This window comes from Pinus tabuliformis, chromosome 1_1 (genome assembly GCF_031772625.1).
Source record: "Pinus tabuliformis cultivar Carrire ecotype Pingquan chromosome 1_1, CPIR1, whole genome shotgun sequence".
In the NCBI taxonomy this organism is placed as follows: Eukaryota; Viridiplantae; Streptophyta; class Pinopsida; order Pinales; family Pinaceae; genus Pinus; species Pinus tabuliformis.
The window spans coordinates 24,548,491-24,567,901 of NC_142297.1; the positions used below are offsets into that span (position 1 = coordinate 24,548,491).

General features: G+C 40.5%; 1 protein-coding gene across 2 annotated transcripts in view; it reads right to left on the minus strand.

Moving 5' to 3' along the window:
• Positions 1 to 244: 244 nt before the first annotated feature.
• Positions 245 to 19,411, minus strand: part of LOC149211425 (disease resistance protein Roq1-like) — a 60,593-nt gene continuing 41,426 nt past the window's right edge. The window contains exons 5-8 of one of the 2 annotated variants that reach the window (XM_089390444.1): positions 1,179 to 1,308; positions 888 to 1,001; positions 612 to 731; positions 245 to 526 (exon numbers count right to left, since the gene is read on the minus strand). The gene's annotated coding sequence lies outside the window, so the exon portion shown is untranslated. Of the gene's footprint in view, positions 527 to 611; positions 732 to 887; positions 1,002 to 1,128; positions 1,309 to 19,411 lie in introns of both variants that reach the window. The other variant, XM_089390443.1, reaches the window with a different exon arrangement.

A 19,411-nucleotide genomic window follows, 5' to 3' on the forward strand; every position in this document is an offset into this window, starting at 1 on the left:
AAGTTAATCACAGACCCACTTCACTAATATACCAGTTCATAAATGCGATACCAGAGGAAGAGCATTAAACAAGAAAACGAACGATCATAGAATATTCACATTGTAATTGAAATCAAGTAATTAGTAACAAGTTTCACTAATTTATGCATTATTTACTCAAAATTGTACTGCTTGTTCTAAACGTTTCCAAGATATTAAGCCTTACCTGTATGATGGGAGGGTAAAGACTGTTGAAGTCAAGAAGTAAAATATATTTGACATAGAGGCCTTTCTTCGGTTCCAGCACTAAACCCCCTGAATAAGCTGGACCTTTCTGGTGCTTTCCATATGTGTGTAGCTCAGCCTGATCCTCAACAATACCATCAAGAACTTGTTCCTCAGCATCATCAACCCCACTTTCTGAAATGAATTTTCTTTTCTATGTTTCAAGTTCTTTCTCTCGAACTGAAATCTTGTCTGGTAAAATATACTTTCTTCCATGGAACTCATGCAATAGAACATACTCAACTCTTTGGGCCCTAGCCCCCTGCAGTAAAGAACCTTTAGAAATCTCTTTATCCTGGAAAAGGAATTGTTATTATAACACAAAGGCTAACAGATTGCACATTTACCTGCAGTGTTCTACTCCACAGATTTCCACTGATATTAGTAAGTTGGCGTGTCAATGGGAGCACAATCAAGTGAAACATCAACCCCAGAGATAACCAAGCATCAGTTTCCGAACATTCAGCCTGGTTAGAAGCAAAACCGGCACAGATTTGGTTTAGCTTTGCTCTCCATGAAGGCAAGATAAATCAATCCAGCTTCTATTTTAGGGTGTCCAAATCAAACATCTACCTCATTCTAATAACAAGTAAATTAATAAGCATATAATGCTGGACACCCACCAGTTCCATTAGAGAGGCTGATGTTTGGTACATTGTAGGTATATCAACAGGATAAATCTCTCTTTTGTCTCTACCTAGTTGATTCTTTGCAAGCTGCATCAAAGAATAGCTCACCTACAATTCAAGTTGAGAGAATACTAAATAAGTTGTTCCAAGTAATTCTTAATTGAAAAAAATAAAAAAAAATCCTAACCTTTCACAAAGAAAACAGCTGATTTAACATAACATATCCCAGATATACCTCTTTCAAGAGTTCACGGGAAGACAAATAGGTATCACATAGTGGCTGACCTGCAATACATCACATTACTCCTGGGCTTGCTCCTGTCCCAAAGTTACCACTTCCTTTGCTAAGCTTAGGCATCACAGGGCACCTCAGCCGCCCAGTTTTGGACCACATGTTGCTGGGCACCTTGCAAGCCTGTCACAGTAAATGATGTAACATTTATATACAAAAATAATTTGAAGTCCCTCAGAAATAATGGTAGCGTAGATGACTGAAAAGAAACAAATCTCTAGGTCACCCCATAGACATGATCACTATTAATAAATCTGCAACCCAAACTCTAGTCTGACAGTGCGCAAAAAAAATAGTTGGTTATTGGAATACATCTAAATTTTCATGTCAATTAAACAAATTCTATGGTTCAAAATAATTACGTGAAACATGCTTAAGATAAGTTTGGGTAATGAATGCATATTTAACACAAGATGCCTTGAATACATTTGACACGCATATATTTTCATTGATGTTATTGTCTTGGATCAAACACACATTTGGACAATTAAAAAAAAGTGATTGGAACACTTATTTCAATTTCATGATTTTCCATTACCTTGTAACATTACTTAGCCATCTGGTCCATGCAAAAGAATTTGAGGCAAGGTAAAAATGATTGTTGATGAAATCTCTATGAAATGTATCATTTACACTTCGTATACACCTTTTTGGATGATTGTAAGTTTACTCAAAGCACTCAATTAAGATGTTCTTTCATCATTTGAGTCAGACACAGTTTAAATGATCAAATATTAGTCCATTGAAAGGTGATTTGTTTACATGAAAGGTTAAGCAAATGTTTTATTACTTTCTCAAAGAACTCATGTGACAACCAACTCATGATAAATTCACCGTGATGAGATTTCTTTGAAAAAAATTCTGCCATGTTAAATTTGCATGCTAAACAAATTTCCTGGAACAAGTTATTTTCAGCGACAACTATCTATTGTTGTTTCAAGCAAATAATATTTTTGTTTGAAACACATTTAATGTAATAAATGGTGATGCAAATGATAAAATATTTCTTTGAACATAATCTTGATGCATAATCTCACATGCAAATTTTGGAATTGACTTTAATGGTGCGTGGTGAATTTATGGTGATGAGATTTCTCTGAAAAGTTTCAGTTATCTTAAATTTGTGCGAATTTTGAATGGTTAAAGAATTCTTTGTGACAGCCATCTACCATTTTATTTCAAGCAATCACATTTTGTTTCAAGCACATTAAATGGAATGAATGAGGATGACAATACATATTGATGAGCAAAGGCCAATGATTTCCACAAATAACTTCTGAGCAAGAAATTCCCTTAGTGAATCTAAGCTAGAGGCATGTTCCAACTTCTATAAATAACAACAAGATCTCTCGTTAAGCCACTAAAACTACAGTTTGGGACTCATACACAAAGGGAAAAATCGTGACTTCAAGAGGCTACTCATTGAGCTTAAGACTTGCCTTGTTGGAGGTCCAATTTACCCCTATTGGTACCCATTCCAGTAGTGTCACATTAGACAGAATGTTAGGGTCCCACCCTAACCCCCTTATTTATGTATTAGGATCGAGTCATAGTTATAGTTAAGTAAAGAGTCAATAAAGCCCATATTAATAATTGTAAGTGGTTAACCCGCATTTAATGACGGGACCACAGTTAGTTGCAAATGGGCCATGGTATTAGATAGATGGTATTAATAAGAACCATGGTATTGCTCCATGGTATTGCATGTATGAATCATATATAAAGGATAGAGACTCCCTGCGAGGAGCATGGTGTCTTATTTTGTAATCGAGCTCGGCTCTATTGGAGGTTGCCCCCTCAAAGAGGGAAGTGAACATTGCTTTCTGAATAATAAAATACTTGTTGTTGTTTCTCACTGTTCTATGTTCTGGGTATATTTCTTCGCATATTTGGTATTCTGGTATCGTCTTGCAGGTTAAGAGCATAACAAGTGGTATCAGAGCGCTTTCCAGGGCCGGTGGGATCTCCATTTTTTAGCAATTTTTTTTTTTGGCTAGAGACGTGTTCCAGCGTCTTTAAACCACGGGATCTGTCATTGAGCACATAAACCTGCAGATTTGGGGAGGCATGCACGCAAGAAATACAAGAGGTGGTCACGCTTGTTGGACTCCCTTGTAACCCCTGTGGGTACCCCTTCAAGTAGTAGCGCATTAGACAAAACCGCGCACGGACTGTCTTCCAAGTACCCTCTGGGTATATCGGAAGCCCCCTAGCTCCTTTGAAACCTCGCCATAGATAAACCATCGGCCGTCTTGCTGCTATAGTACACTGAGAACAATACTCGGAGAGATTACTCGCCCATACGATAGGGTAGTCGGGTTGTACGGCTAAGGGTACGGTTGATCTTCCTTAGTTAGTGCTCTAAAACATTGGGCCGAGTACTACTATCAGACCCTTATGTATATTGCGATCTGTAGCACCTGACACTCCTCGAGACCATAGTTCCCTTCTCTATCTCTAGATCACGCATAATCTCTGCCAGATCAGATCTCGCAAGTGGGGGTTTTACAGCAGCAACCGCAATCTGATCCGCCGTTCAAGATCTCTCCAATCAGCCATTCAGATCTCTCAGATTCATCAGATCTGCGATCCAGATCTGAGTAGTTGTGTGGGTTCCTATACCTGGGCATGATTTTCGCAGGACTTTTGGCAGCATTGACATTTTGGAGATTCGGCGACTGCAGTATTCCTAAGCAAGGAGTACGAGCTTATTGGTGACTTAGCCCATAAGAATCAGGACAACGAGCTGAGCAAGGTGGTACCATTCAATTGTTAGTGCCAAAAAAAATTCGGGCGGTCCCAAATTTCAAGTACATCAGATTGGTGCATGGTAGAAACTAGAGCTCAAGCTATGGCCAATGAGAAGATTGACAAACTTGAACAATCCTTGAAAGACATCCAAGACCAGCTGGCGAAAATAACTACAACACTCTCTACGGGTAAGGCGAAAGCCCGCGAGGAGGCGTATATTGGCAATGAACACAGTGAGGGTGAGTCTAGCCACTCTCTTCACCTCTGGGGCACCCACCAACAATCATGTCTGCGACCACCCAAGCTGGATATGCATAAATTTGATGGCTCTCACCCGGCAGCATGGATAGCACAATGGAGCAATATTTCAATCTGAATTACATCTTGGATAATGCCACTCAGCTTATGGTGGGGAGCATGTACTTGGACAACGAAAGATGGCAATGGTGGCAATGGCATCAATGTTGCAATGGAAGGCCCTTGACTTGGGACACATTCAAAAAAACTCTTATAGATCGCTTTGACCATGAATCTGCTTTTTTGGGTCGTCTCACTAAGCTCCGATAAACTGGCACATTGGATGAATATATTACAGCCTTTGAAGCCTTAGCTTTCCGCACTTTAGGTCTACAAGATGAGTTCTACACGAAATGTTTTATTAGTGGTCTTAAAGAGGCCATACAAGCTCACGTCCGACTGCACCACCCTCCCACATGGTTGGAGGCTTGCAAGGTAGCTCGTGAAGTTGAACATGCGTTAGCGGCCCAGTCCAATCGCCCAAATTTCACCTCCAAGGGTCGCCCCCCACAGGCTCATAGCACTACCCAAACACTTAAGGTTCAAAAGGTGTCACCTGCAGAAATGGCAGAAAGAAGAAAGCAGGGATTATGTTACTATTGTGATGAAAAATACTTCCCTGGTCATAAATGCAAGGAGCCCAAATTCTTTCAAATTGATGCTATTGATCACAGCTCATCGGAGGAAGCCCCACCACTTGAGGAACCAGAGGAGGAAGAAGAGGACAACCAGAAGGACCATGTCCCTGAAGAACCAGTTATTTCGCTGCATGCTTTGGCAGGGATTTCTTCGCCTCAAACTCTCAAAATCAGAGGTTTTATTAAGCATCGCCCAGTGGTAGTCTTGATTGATAGTGGAAGTACACATAATTTTATCCATCAAAGAGTCGCGGAAGCAGTGCATTGTTTTGTACGAGAAGTTTCTAACTTCCAAGTCCAAATTGTGGATGGGGGAACAATGAAATGTGACGGCTGCTGTGAAAATGTCAAACTTCAAATGGGGGATTATCAGTTAAAGACCCACATGTTTGCCATCCACATGGGAGGGTGCGACATTGTCCTTGGTGCTGAATGGCTTCGCACACTAGGCCCAATCACAATGGATTTCCAAGAGTTATATATGAGCTTTAAGCAGAACAACCACACACATACCCTCCGCGGACTCCAGACGGGAGCTCCCTCTATCATCAACTCACATAGGATGGAAAAATTGTTAAAAAAGGGCCATCCAGGCCGTCGAACCCAATTCTCTTCTGATTCATCCTGAGATGTAACAGATCTTAAATAACCATCTGCCAGTCTTTGACAAGCCTCATGAGCTTCCACCCTCGAGAGGGGAACATGATCATAGCATCACTTTGGTCCCAGGGGCCTGTTGTCGCGCGGATTGACACGACAACGCTCAGACCGGGGGCTGTCACTCTGATCCCCGATCCCTGCGTTTAAGCCTGTCTCCCGCGGCTAAGGGGGGTAGTCCCTGTGAGATGAATGAGACCAACTGTCGACCAGTTGGTTGGGAGACACGAGATACGCTATAAAAAGGACGCGATGGATTTGATTAATTGAGCAGACCAGTGCCTTAAGAGATTGATGTAGAAACGATTACTTGTTAAATGATATAGGAACATGGACCATGGACAGCAACCATCTATCATCAGCTAAATCACATGACCAAAACGATATCCAGCGATTAAAAAAAAAACTTCGAAAAGATGAATGTGCTAAAATGAAACCAAAAAAAAAAACCCTAAACCCTAATAAAAAAACTGCATAAAGCAAAAATTAAAACCCTAGATCAGCTAATTAATTTACAGATTTGGCCCCTTAACAGCCAGATTCAGCAATAAGCACGGAAAACATTTTAAAGAACAGAAATTTCAGATCGTCACTGTGAAGAACTTCAGAAAATCTCTCATGCAAACTTAGAAAAATAAATCGAATGATAGACCCAGGATCAAGTCCAACTGGGCTCAGCAAAAAAAATGCTTGCGGGAGTTGGCTGGTTCAGCTGAGAACTTCCCCGAACGCAAATTTCCTTCAGAAAATGTTTTCTGCACAGCTCAAAACAACCGTCAACAAAGAGGGCAAAAATGCTGCTAGATCTCAAACAGTAATGGAGATACCTGCCATTACTTCAGAAACCCTAACAGCACCCAAACCCCAGCAAGTGAACAAGATACCTGTGCTCACAATACTCTACGAAAAGCTATTATTAATGGCTGAAAATAACATATGCAGAAAATGAAATGATCTCACAGCATTCCAAGAGAGTAACACCAGCAAGATATGGACCCCAAAGTCTTCCTTTATTAACCAGAAACAGATTTACAAGAGAGCTTCTTCAGTATCTGACTCACAGATCGAATGAATCTGAAATGACCACCTAAGACCCTATATAAAGGAAATGATCCCAACGGCTAGTTCGAATGATCCATGTAGAAATGATCTCGGCCGTTGATGAAGATCAAGACATCTCTTGATCTCATCCGTCGATTTATTCAATTAATTTTTTATTATTATTTTTAAAATTTCTTATTATTTATTTTATTATTATTTTTTAAATTTTTAAATTTTAAATTTTTTTTTTTATTATTTTTTATTTATTTCATTTTTTTAAATTTTTAAATTTTTTATTATTTATTATTTTATTATTATTTTTTAAATTTTTAATTTTTAATTTTTTTTTATTATTTTTTATTTATTTCATTTTTTAAATTTAATTTTTTTTTATTATTATTTATTATTTTATTTCATTTTTTAAATGGATCATCGAACTAAACCTTTGGAAACATCACCCAGGACCTAGGACTTAGGACTCACGAGGGGATTTAAAACATTTTCCGACCCTCAAGACACATTACATCATGACTTTTACAACTTACATCTCAAGGGGACAAGCCCACTTAACACAGACCCTCATAAATCACCCAGTTCTGCGACACAACTATAATCTAGCAGATTAACACACTAGGATTCTCCTAAAGTTCTAATGACAAAATCCATCCCGGCTTTGGGGTCAGGTTTGAAGGAAAACTCTGCCGATCCATGGATCGGTGAGACGAAAAACCTTCCGGGACATAGATTATCATAGAAAGTTAGGTCCACCTAGGCAATTTTACATACATGACTCTGATCTGCTTAGATTATTTACAATTCATACATGCAGACTGGGTTTACAATTGAAATGATCAAGCTGCTGATGACTGTAGGATGGCACGGAAACGCTGATCAGGTGCTGCCCCTTTTTGCAAAGAAAAGGGGGTGTACTGCATGGGTAGTTGACCGATAGTGGTCAACATCTGGCTCCACTTGGGGACACGTTGCTGCTTGCAGGAATGTGAGAATCCAGAATCTGCATCTATACAACACAAAACAAAATATAAGTAGCGTCCATCCAAAAATCAGCATATACATTAGGCACAATAAAGATACAAGCTCTTCATTTATTAACTATCTAAAGCAGAAACGAAAATGCGGAAAAAACAAGGAGTAGGGTTAGAAATACGATACAAAGGATGCCCTACGGCATCAGATGTGTTCAATATAGTGCATACTGAGCATTTGCCTGCTTTCAGGCAAATCTGTCGGCTGCTTGTCGGATGTGCCATGTCCAATTTTGCATCTGGTAGGACTTTTTCCTATCCGAAAATCAAGCTGCTCGCGACCGTCTGATGCGTCAAATCTTCTTCTTATTTTCTTTCTCTTACGCTTTTTCTTTCTGGAAGGTTGAATTACTGATGACCCGGAACTTTCTGTTTCAAAGCTATCAGATGAAGTATGTAAGATATGCGAGCTATGTCTTTCTTTATCCTGCATCTGATCTTTATCATTCTTAAGTCTGTCTGGATCACCCTCAATCAACCATCTTTCAATCGAATCAACAACCTCCCAATAATAAGATGAATCTTGTTGCAGCAAATGAGAAGACTCCTGATCTGTTGATGTTTGCTGGTTTCTCTTATCTTCCAATTGTTGAAACCTTTGAACCTGTATTCTAATGGCATTCATCTGTCTAGAGCATTTATCCCTTATAGCACTGATTCGTATGGCATGATGTTCTTCCATGTCTTTTATCATTTTATTGTTCTTTTCCTTTATGTCCATCAAGTAATGCTGCATGAAATTTATTTCTTCTTTATGATTTGCTTGCATGTCAGCCAACTGATTATTATGATTGAACGTCATGATAGTCATTTCCTCTTCCATAGTTAGTAACTTGTTTTGCATAGAGTCAATTTCCCTATCATGATCAGCTTTCATGGTCACCATATTTTCCTCTAAGACTGACATCTTGCTATGCATGTTTCCAATTTCTGTTTCATATTTAGTTTTTATGGCCTCAATTTCTTTAGCATGGTGACTTTGCGTGACCTCAATCTCCCTGTTACGTTTTTCCAGATGGGTGCATAAAGTTTTCACATCATTGACATAATTAGTTTGATTGATTTCCATATTTCTCACCAGCATCATTAGGTCTCGTATAATTTGCTTTTGCTCTTCTTTTTCATTGTCATTTGTCCTTGATTTTTCACTATCATGAACTTGATCTGCAATATTTCCAGTGGATGACACATTCTGACATGATGAATCGTCTTGGGATCTTTCAGCTGGACCTCTTATCAAATTACTTTCATTCTGTTGCACAATTTTAGAGGCAGAAGGCAAGTTGTTTGGATAACCATATCTATTTTTAAAAGCATCAACAATGTCTTCTAAAGAAGTGAAAAAATCATTAGGAAAATTATTAAACCAATTCAAGGCATCACCCTCTAAAGAATGGACAAATAGACGCATCTTGAAATCTTCATGATTATATTGAGGAAATCTACAATATAAGATCATTACACAAGTAAACCTGTTTAAATGTTGTCCAACATGACCGAATCACCACCCGAGAACTTAAATAATTTACCAACGGCCTCTTTCGGAAGATCATGGAGATTATCAGTAAAATGACATGGTTTAAATGAATAATCCATGATGAACAATAAGGGATCAACTGGATGATAGAAAAAGATTTATGCTCAAGAAAATTAAGAGATGAAAGAAGTGGAGTCGCCACTTGAACAATGAGTCTGATTCTAAGATCCAGAAGCAATCAACAAACAGATATGCGGGAGGCTTCTTGTCTGGGAAAAATAAGAAGTGGAGTCGCCACCCAAACAAAAAACAGACCGAAGAGATGCTACTGATATGGCGAAAAATAAAGCAATAAAAGATCCAAATGATAACCCAAAAGGTTGAATTTGCCAGCTCAAAATGAGAGATGAGAAAGATGATAAGGTGAATGTCGATGAAACTCCAGGAACAGAAAAACTCTGTCCCCAGCAACGGCGCCAAAAAATGTTGGCGTTGTCGGCTCAAACGAATGATAGACAGATGAACGATGAATGATGAAAAGATGATGAAATGCCGAGAAAACAAAGTCCCCGGCAACGGCGCCAAAAAATGTTGGCGTTGTCGGGCCAGATGAAAAGATAAAAATGAGAAGGAAAATTGTCGTTGAAACGCCGAGAAAACAATTTCCCCGGCAACGGCGCCAAAAAATGTTGTCGCGCGGATTGACACGACAACGCTCAGACCGGGGGCTGTCACTCTGATCCCCGATCCCTCCGTTTAAGCCTGTCTCCTGCGGCTAAGGGGGGTAGTCCCTGTGAGATGAATGAGACCAACTGTCGACCAGTTGGTTGGGAGACACGAGATACGCTATAAAAAGGACGCGATGGATTTGATTAATTGAGCAGACTAGTGCCTTAAGAGATTGATGTGGAAACGATTATTTGTTAAATGATATAGGAACATGGACCATGGACAGCAACCATATATCATTAGCTAAATCACATGACCAAAACGATATCCAGCGATTAAAAAAAAAACTTCGAAAAGATGAATGTGCTAAAATGAAACCAAAAAAAAAAAAAAAACCCTAAACCCTAATAAAAAAAACTGCTTAAAGCAAAAATTAAAACCCTAGATCAGCTAATTAATTTACAGATTTGGCCCCTTAACAGCCAGATTCAGCAATAAGCACGGAAAACATTTTAAAGAACAGAAATTTCAGATCGTCACTGTGAAGAACTTCAGAAAATCTCTCATGCAAACTTAGAAAAATAAGCCGAATGATAGACCCAGGATCAAGTCCAACTGGGCTCAGCAAAAAAAATGCTTGCGGGAGTTGGCTGGTTCAGCCGAGAACTTCCCCGAACGCAAATTTCCTTCAGAAAATGTTTTCTGCACAGCTCAAAACAACCGTCAACAAAGAGGGCAAAAATGCTGCTAGATCTCAAATAGTAATGGAGATACCTGCCATTACTTCAGAAACCCTAACAGCACCCAAACCCCAGCAAGTGAACAAGATACCTGTGCTCACAATACTCTACGAAAAGCTATTATTAATGGCTGAAAATAACATATGCAAAAAATGAAATGATCTCACAGCATTCCAAGAGAGTAACACCAGCAAGATATGGACCCCAAAGTCTTCCTTTATTAACCAGAAACAGATTTACAAGAGAGCTTCTTCAGTATCTGACTCACAGATCGAATGAATCTGAAATGACCACCTAAGACCCTATATAAAGGAAATGATCCCAACGGCTAGTTCGAATGATCCATGTAGAAATGATCTCGGCCGTTGATGAAGATCAAGACATCTCTTGATCTCATCCGTCGATTTATTCAATTAATTTTTTATTATTATTTTTTAAATTTTTTAAATTTCTTATTTTTTTTTTTATTATTTTTTTTTAATTTTTTAAATTTTAAATTTTTTTATTTTTTTATTTTATTTTTTATTTATTTTTTTTTTTAAATTTTTTATTATTTATTTTTTATTATTATTTTTTAAATTTTTAAATTTTTTTTATTATTTTTTTTTATTTCATTTTTTAAATGGATCATCGAACTAAACCTTTGGAAACATCACCCAGGACCTAGGACTTAGGACTCACGAGGGGATTTAAAACATTTTCCGACCCTCAAGACACATTACATCATGACTTTTACAACTTACATTTCAAGGGGACAAGCCCACTTAACACAGACCCTCATAAATCACCCAGTTCTGCGACACAACTATAATCTAGCAGATTAACACACTAGGATTCTCCTAAAGTTCTAATGACAAAATCCATCCCGGCTTTGGGGTCAGGTTTGAAGGAAAACTCTGCCGATCCATGGATCGGTGAGACGAAAAACCTTCCGGGACATAGATTATCATAGAGAGTTAGGTCCACCTAGGCAATTTTACATACATGATTCTGATCTGCTTAGATTATTTACAATTCATACATGCAGACTGGGTTTACAATTGAAATGATCAAGCTGCTGATGACTGTAGGATGGCACGGAAACGCTGATCAGGTGCTGCCCCTTTTTGCAAAGAAAAGGGGGTGTACTGCATGGGTAGTTGACCGGTAGTGGTCAACAGGGCCCCACCACCAAATGTGTGCCCATATAGATATCCATTCACCCAAAAGAATGAAATGGAAAAAATAATCAAGGAACTTTTGGAAGCAAGCGTCATTCGTCCCAGCATTAGTCCTTATTCATCACCGATGGTCATGGTACTCAAGAAAGATGGGGAATGGCATATGTGTCCAGACTTCAGGGCCCTCAATAAGTTGACAGTCAAAGATAAATTTCCCATCCTGGTTGTTGATGATTTGCTAGATGAACTAAATGGGGCTCAATTCTTCACTAAGCTTGATCTTCGTTCAGGCTACCACCAAATTCACATGAAAGAAGTTGACATTCCAAAGACTGCTTTCCGAACTCATGAAGGCCATTATGAGTTTCTGGTCATGCCATTTGGTCTTTGTAATGCCCCATCTACTTTTCAGAGCCTTATGAACCACCTGCTCAAACCATATCTCAGAAAATTTGTCCTTGTTTTCTTCGATGACATCCTCATCTATAGTCGCACTTGGGCCGCACATCTTCAGCATGTAGATTAGCTCTTGCACCTGCTCCGCGAGCATAAATTATTTGTTAAGATGTCCAAGTGTTCTTTTGGCATGGAAGAAGTTGAGTATTTGGGCCACATTGTGGGGCGTGAAGGTGTCAGGGTGGACCCCAAAAAGATCTAGGCAATGCAGGATTGGCCTCAACCTAAGACCTTGAAGAGCCTGAGAGGATTTTTGGGTCTCACGGGCTACTATCGCAAATTTGTCCACAACTATGGTTGCATTGCGAGGCCCCTCACTCAACTCCTCAAGAAAAATTCATTCCTCTGGAATGATGAAGCACAACAGGCCTTTACAGCTCTCAAAAATGCCATGTGTTCCACTCCAGTCTTAGCACTACCCGACTTCACCAAATCTTTTGTCATTGAATGTGATGCTTCGGGTACGGGTATTGGGGCAGTCTTAATACAGGAAGGTCGACCCTTGGCCTTCACAAGCCAACAACTAAGTGGGAAGAATCTGGGACAATCTACCTATGAGAAGGAGATGATGGCTATCTTACATGCAGTAGATACCTGGCAACCTTACTTGTTGGGGCGACGCTTCCAAATCCGCACAGACCATCAAAGTCTTAAACATTTTTTGGAGCAACGCCTATCCTCACCACAACAAAATAAATGGCTCGCCAAAATGTTGGGATATGATTATGAGATAATTTACAAGAAAGGGTGCGAAAATATTGTAGCATATGCATTATCTGACGAAAGTACCCTGCTCGCAATTTCCCTTCTCATTCCAGAATGGATTGAAGAGGCTCACAGGGAATGGTTTTCACATCCCTGGCTCTCCCAACTCATTACTCAATTGCAAGCAGATCCAAATTCCACCAAGGGCTACTCGTGGCAGGTTGAGATTCTGCACTACAAGGACAGAGTCGTACTATCACCAATGTCCACCCTCAAAAGCAGCATTTTGGTGGAGTTGCACTCATCCCCCACTGCAGGACATTCAAGCTTTCAGAAGACGTATGCTCGCACTCGAAGATCATTTTTTGGGACAGGAATGAAAAAGGACATTCTTACTTTTGTAGTGGAATGCGACGTCTGTCAGCGCCACAAAGGAGAGACTGTCAAAGCACTAGGCACATTACAACCATTGCCCATCCCGACATCAATATGGACGGAGGTTTCTATGGATTTCATTACAGGTCTTCCAAAGTCAGGAAACAAGTCAGTCATCATGGTGGTGGTGGACAGACTTTCTAAGTATGCTCATTTTTGCACCCTACCCCACCCTTTTACACCAACTTTGGTCGCTCAATATTTCATGGATCAGATCTTCAAATTGCATGGCATGCCCACTTCCATTGTGTCTGATCGTGACCCAGTCTTCACTAGTAATTTTTGGCAGGAACTCTTCAGGCTACAAGGTACCCAACTAAAGCTCAGTACTTCCTATCATCCACAAACTGATGGTCAAACTGAAGTAGTCAACAAATGTCTGGAAACCTACCTTAGGTGTTTCACTTCAGAAAAGCAACATCTCTGGGTACAGTGATTACCTCTAGCTGAATGGTGGTATAACACCAACTATCATGCCACCACCAAAATGACTCCATATGAAGCAGTTTATGGTCAACTCCCTCCTTCCCCTACTTCTTATATCAAGGGGTGCTCAAAGGTACAAGCAGTGGATCAACTCCTACAGAACCGCACAACCATGCTCGCCCATCTTAGAGAGAATCTTCATCAAGCTCAAAACCGCATGAAGCAACAGGTAGATCAACATCGATCAGAACGCCAATTTCAAGAAGGAGATCAGGTATTTTTGAGGCTGCAACCATATAAGCAAACATCACTCAAAGACAAGGGGTGTTAGAAACTATCTCCAAAATTCTACGGACCGTATCAAGTACTTCAGCGCATTGGAGAAGTGGCCTACAAGCTAGCTTTGCCACCCACTGCAAAAATCCATCCAGTTTTCCATGTCTCATGCCTCAAGAAAGTGATTGGGAACAATTGCAGAATTCAAACCAGTCTACCTGAACTGGATGAAGAAGGGTCAATCTGGCTCCAACCTGAACAGGTCCTGGACACACGAGAACGGCACCTGCGTGGCCGCATGATCAAGGAAGTCCTCGTCAAGTGGAAAGACACGTCTCCAGAAGATGCAACCTGGGAACCAGCCACTATTCTTCAGCAGTTTCCGCAGCTTCAGCCTTGAGGACAAGGCTATTCTTATGGGGGAGGGCATGTTAGGGTCTCACCCTAACCCCCTTATTTATGTAGTAGGATCGAGTCATAGTTATAGTTAAGTAAAGAGTCAATAAAGCCCATATTAATAATTGTAAGTGGTTAACCCGCATTTAATGACGCGACCGCAGTTAGTTGCAAATGGGCCATGGTATTAGATAGATGGTATTAATAAGAACCATGGTATTGCATGTATGAATCATTTATAAAGGATAGAGACTCCCTGTGAGGAGCATGGTGTCTTATTTTGTAATTGAGCTCGGCTCTATTGGAGGTTGCCCCCTCGAAGAGGCAAGTGAACATTACTTTCTGAATAATAAAATACTTGCTGTTTTTTCTCACTGTTCTATGTTCTGGGTATATTTCTTCGCATATTTGGTATTCTGGTATCGTCTTGCAGGTTAAGGGCATAACATAGAACTGAAGTCACTTCCAATACCTTGAGTATATCAAAAGTCACCCTACGGCAAATGCCAAAGCCAACCATTCGTCTGTCGAACTATTATAGTGCACCGAAAACAACATTCAAGAAGATTACTCTCTCATATTGGCCTTTTGTCGGTATATTTGAAAGCCATAGCACCTGACACACCCATTTTGCGAGCCATTTCTTGCTCAGAAAACACAATGTTAACTTGCATCACTTAAACTCATTTCTTGAATCATGGATTGAATGAAAATACTTTATCTATGCTATTATTTTAATTGATGGTTGATGTTTGCATAAAAGATTCAATAGACAAGTTGTCATCATACCAAAACCTAAGGGAAACATTAGCATCTCATTTTAGTCATACCATCACTAATACCAACGGCAAGCTCAAAATTACAAATCAAATGTAGGGAAACCCCCCTTTGCAAAAATTTCAAAACTAAAATCCTATTGCAGCAACTGGAATTTATTTTTCTAATTGTTAATTATTTTAACAATTTATCTTCTATGGCAAATATCAAATAAATCACACTGCAACCTTCACAAATAAATACTGCGGAAATAATAGCATTGGAAACTGAAAAAATACTAGCACACACAATAAAAATGACACCGTTATTTTTGGAAAAATGTCACCAAAAAAACCCAACTTGGGAAAATCGGCGCAGCAGATGAGGATTTTATTATTATGCAACAGTGAATTTTGCATACAATCTATGGATGCCCAACTGGCAATCCAAACAACAAGAAAATCTGGCCAAAATTATTTAAGGGAATTTCCCTTCTTCCACAAGCAACCCCGACACAACTTCCCTTCAGAAAATTCGTCCTCCTGGACCCTCTGCGTCAGCGTCTGCATAGTGCTTGTGCAAACCCTTGGATGTATAAGCCTAGAACAGACTCTGATTAAGTCATTATGCATGTCTCTGTTGAGGAAACTAATTCTCTGGCCCTCTGGAAGACCTTCTCAACCTCTGGAAGTTGAACCAATTTTTCCTCCAGGCAAATTGAATTTCTTTAGTAAAGTAATTGCACAGTCTTTTGCGCTACCTCACTGTGAATAACTCGGCCTCCTTGCTGTTGCCTCGTCGGATCTGGAAAAATTCCTCCGAATCACTATCTTTGCCCCTCACTAACTCTACTTCCTCACGGAAGCTCGAACTCTCTGGCAACTGACTACTGTTACTCTAGAAAGTAGAATTCTTCAAGTGACTCTAGTGTATTCCCCATCACCACATTGATCCCTACTTATGCCTTTCTGTTGGGACTACAACAGCCAAGATTAAATCTTAATTGATGGCTCAGACCATTTTTGGATTGATCCGCATGAGTTACTAGAGAATTCTCACCTTGAATTACTTAATTATGATTAATTAACCAATTTTCCTAAGTTTAGACTTAGGAAACATTAAAAAAATTGGTTAATAATCTAATTAAGTCATCTCTAGGTGGAATTTACATAAACGATTTCTGGGTTTTGGAGATCTCATGTATTCTAGCCTCTCCATCAAATTTCGAGGGTATAACACATCCAATGCTACATAAACTAATACTCCCTCTTAGTGAGGATTGTGATCTCTCTAGTGTTGCACATCCTGCCACAACACCCTATCTTTGTATCACCTCCTACCACATTGTTGATGTTTGGTTGTTGTTGCCCACCAACTACTGCACAACACTCATGATGCATCTATGTTGTTGATGACACTGCCATACTGCTGCTGCTAACACTACATCTGCACTGCAACTCCCTCTCATCCGTTGTTGTTGCCATTTCAATTATTGTAACTTAGAAGCATCAATACTGAATCAATTGTGTTCAGTATGATGCATCTGTCTCCTAAGTCCTAACTGCTACTAGCCTCTGCATTGTCACTGAAGAATCTACGCTGCTGCTGACTCTGCACTATGCCACTTTGCACTATGTTTCTTAGCACCTGACTGCTACTAGTATGCAACTGTCACTCGGGTACTGACTGCATCAACTACCACTAATCCGTCCTTCTACTGAATACTGTGGTCCCCCCGTAGCTAGGTAATGATCCTCGAGGTGGACTCCCCAAGGACCCTTCCCAATCTTTGTAGCTCTCTGGGGCTACAACTCCAAGTCACCCCACCTCACTCCTAGAGGTATGGCTACCATCATCACGAAGTCTTCCTCCAACCTGGAGGACAACCTATCTATCTCAGCATGTGTTGTTGCCTGGTCCTGCTTCTCCTGCTTGTCCTTCTTTTTGAGAGGACACTGGGTACTATAGTGGCCAAACTCGCCACACCTGAAGCACTTGACCTTAGATAGGTCCTTCTTCTTCTTCTTCTTCTTCTCCCCCTGCCCCTGACTGGGACCCTTTGATGCGAGGGCCACATTCTCCTCCTCCTTCACACCCTTTGATCCATTGCTACTGCTGCCACTGATGGAGCTCTTTAGAAGAGCTCGCCTCAACTCCTCCTACTGCAAGTCAGCCCACATTCTGTCCCATCCTGATAGCATGTCTCTGCCCAATATACTTTGGACAAAGACATGCCAATCCTCCGAGACATTATTTAGTGCCAACCATACTAACTCTGATGGTTAAGGTGTTGCCCCAAGAAATGCAAGTTGGTCTCGAACCTCCTAAATATTGGTGAGAAAAGGATCTATGCCTTCCCCCTTCTAGATCCTGATGCATCTCAGCTTTTCTTCCAGGAACATTTTTCATTGCTCGGAAGTACCCTGGTATAGCGTGGAGAGAGCTACCCACATTTCACTGGTAGTACTCTTGCCAAATATATGCGAGACTCTGTAATCTCTAACTCCAACCAAAATCATCCTCTTTGCCTGCACCATCTCCTTCCCATATTCCTTAAGTTGATCAGCATCCTGGGGAACTGCCACCACATTATCTATGTAGGCTTTCAGGCCATATTCAAGAAGGACATCCTAGCCTTCCAGATGACATAGTTGGAAGCTCCATCCAACCTATCCTAATCTTTAAGCCCCGTTGTGGCCATCTTTGATCAAGTCGAAAACTCCCTCTTTTCCTCAGCTTGGTTGTTGCTCTGCAATATGCACTGTGAAAATTCTATCACTACAACATCTTATTTACTTTGCCTACTTATTTTCCAATAAGTTATTTATGAAATTCCTTCAATAAACATTAAAATAAATTTTGCTGCAGATATCACGCCATAATACAGAAACAAACACATGCACAAGAATCGACACAGATATTTTGGACAACAGTCCTTGGAAAAACCTAATGTGGGAAAATCGGTGCAGCAAGGGAGGATTTTATTATTCAGCAATTCTTTTGTACAACAGGGTGCCAAACTAGCTTACCCAACAAAGAGAAAAACTTTTCCAACACTTCTCATAGTCCCAGGGTCAGCCTGACTGACCTCTACGTGGCTCCCAGACACTTTGCGCCAGCCCTTGTTCCTCTACGTCAGCCCTGGGCCTCTCTACGTCATCCATGCAAGCCCTCTAGTGACTGCACAGTCAGTTGCAGCCTCTGCGTCTGCCTCTCCTGCCTCTGCACTGGTCTTCTGGTGCTGATCCCGACTCTATATTCCGTACTTGTTACCTCCTACTGCTCTCCAAACCACTAGTTCAAATTTCTCAGCTAACCCCGCTCCAGAAATTGAACTGACTGGTCTCCTTCAGTATGCTCTCCAACTGACCCTCAAGCCTCCTCTTATACTTTTCCCGTTGGTCCATCAACGACCGAGATTAAATCTCTAAACAATGGCTAAGATTAGATTTTGGCCAGGAGAGTTGACGTTGGGCCAGTCTAGACCCACGCAGCCTTGACACAGAGCCAGAAGGGCCAACATAGAGGGAGAAAGCTTCCTTCCATGCAGAGAGTCGGAACTGACAGAACAACCAAGAAAGTTGACACAGTGGGCAGAAGAGTTGATGCAAAGCCTCAGAGAGCTCCACGCAGTTACTGCGAAGGGGCAGCACAGTTGTAGTTGGGGACAGCCAATTTGGATGCCAGATCTACCGGAATCTGCTAGGTGAAGTGAGGTAAAACTCATTCAAGTTTTCCGCCATTGTATTTCTTTGTCACTGGTTTGTTGGGAGGGAAACCAACATTTGCATTCAAAACTACTGCTTAATAATAGAAAACCCTCAGAACTGTTGCACTGGTTTTCACGCATTGGGTTTTTCCAGGAACGTTTTGTCCAAAAATAAGTGTGTCCTTTGTGTGTTTGTCTCATTTATTTTTCAATACTTGATCTATATATTGGTGTAGGCTGCAGTGTATTTACATTAATATTTTCCGAATATTTTTGAAAATAACTTGTTAAATAAAGAACACAAGTAGGTAATGCAAATCAGTTTACTGCAGTAGGATTTCTAACTTGTTTGATTCATAAATTTTCACATGGTATCAGAGCGATTGCAAATCATGGAGGACTGAAGCCATCAGTAAAAGGACAGAGGAAAATTTTGTGCGTGAAGACAGTTGTCCCAAGAGACAGCGCAGTCTCAGGCCAAGAAAGCAGAGGAGGGGTGACGCAGTCACCAAGGGAGGCTCACGCAGAGCCTACATCAGCCTGATTGGGTGACATTGTTGCTGCAGAGGGCAGCGCAGTGATTACTGGGCC